The 1,635-nt window shown below is 40.8% G+C and overlaps 1 protein-coding gene across 2 annotated transcripts in view; it reads right to left on the reverse strand.

The window, feature by feature from the left end:
• dtx2 (deltex 2, E3 ubiquitin ligase) overlaps positions 1 to 1,635 on the reverse strand; it is a 16,367-nt gene that overhangs the window by 8,771 nt on the left and 5,961 nt on the right. The gene's annotated exons all lie outside the window — the stretch shown is intronic.

Here is a 1,635-nt window from a genome sequence, read left to right on the forward strand (position 1 = left end):
GGCGGGGTGGGTTGGGTTGAGTTGAGGCGAGACAGGGCGGGGCGGGGCAGAGTGGGGCAGGTGAGGGTTGAGAGCAAGTGGAGATATGCAGGAGTAGAAAGGAACAAATCAAAGGTATGAGAAATGTAGCAGCAGCTGATGCTTCCACTGCGACCCTCATTTGTACACACAGACACAAAACACTGGAGTGAGACACAGCATTAAGAGCTTTCAAATTAAAATTAAACTGATCTTGTTTAACATTTTTCCCTGGTGTGTTTGTTGCCTATAAACCAGAGTTATTCTTAAAGCTGATTCTGCAAACACAGCTACTGTGTCAGAGCCTAAATCTCATGAGCTAAGGGCAAACTCCGTCTGGAAATGATCCACTGAGAACTGATGGCGGCCAGAAACTGAGACTCACCGATCAATCAGCAAACTATGTGGAATGGTTTACATGATGACAACAACAATCTCTATGCAGGCTAAGTGGTGCAGGTGCAATGCGATCATTTAAAGCAACACTATCTACCTCCTGAAAAAAAAAAAGAAAAGAAAAAAAAACCCATTTATTATATTAAATGAAAACTTTAACTCAAAACAATAAAACACACTCATCTTCAATTGAGTACAATCAGGGGTTTTGCAACTACAGCCTTACTTGGTTTGGTATGGCCAGTAGCTTATGGTGACTACTGTTAACAATCAAAATATTAACAGACACAAGACAGACACTGTTGTGTAACTGACATTGGTGACTTAATGACTCTTGACTCGTGAATGACAATTCCCAGAATAGCTGCCATATTTTCCAGTTACAAAACGGGAAGCAAAACCCTACGACAGCCCAACATTCATACAAACAGACACTTTTCTGTTGCTTGGTAAAAGGCTGATCCAATCATCTTAAAAAGTAACGTTGATGGAAGCCTGTTTATGACAAACCTAACTCAAATAAATGCATATTAAGCCTTCTCAGACCAGCAGAGAGAATACTGTTTACTTTTTCACATGTAAAATCTCCCTCCAACAGAATTGGAGGTGGTAGAATTTATTTGTGTGTAAAATACAACAGTGATTACCATTAATGTTCATTACTGACTAATGAGCACTGAACACAATAACACTGACTTGCATGCATGTCATTATTATTAGACTGTAATGAGTCAGCTGAGACAGCTCAGTGCACACAGCATCCATTCCCTTCAAACCAACTTCGAACCATTTACTGAGACGCTGTAGCATAAATCTTGTTTATTAAGATGCTGTTTGAAAAAATATACAGAGTGAACACTTTATTAGGAACACCATATTAATACTGGGTGGCTCCTCCCTTAGCTCGCAAACAGCCTCAGGTCTTCGTGTCATTGATTCCAAAAGATGTTAGAAACTTTCCTCTGAGATTCTGCTCCATGTTGACATGAATTGCATCACATCATTTGTCAGCTGCACATTCATGCTGCCAACCTCCTGTTCTACCACATCCCAGAGCTGTTCTACTGGATTCACACTGAACTCACTGCCATGTTCACGCAACCAGTTTGAGACAACTTTCGCTTTGTGACACGGAGCATCATCCTGCTGGAAGTAGCCATTAGAAAATGATAAACTGTGGCCATAAAGTCATGACCTGGCATTCAAACAATGATTGACTGG

The sequence above is a fragment of the Seriola lalandi genome, unplaced genomic scaffold (assembly GCF_002814215.2).
Source record: "Seriola lalandi dorsalis isolate HSWRI2012SDOR001 ecotype SW California unplaced genomic scaffold, Sedor1 jcf7180002054914, whole genome shotgun sequence".
In the NCBI taxonomy this organism is placed as follows: Eukaryota; Metazoa; Chordata; class Actinopteri; order Carangiformes; family Carangidae; genus Seriola; species Seriola lalandi.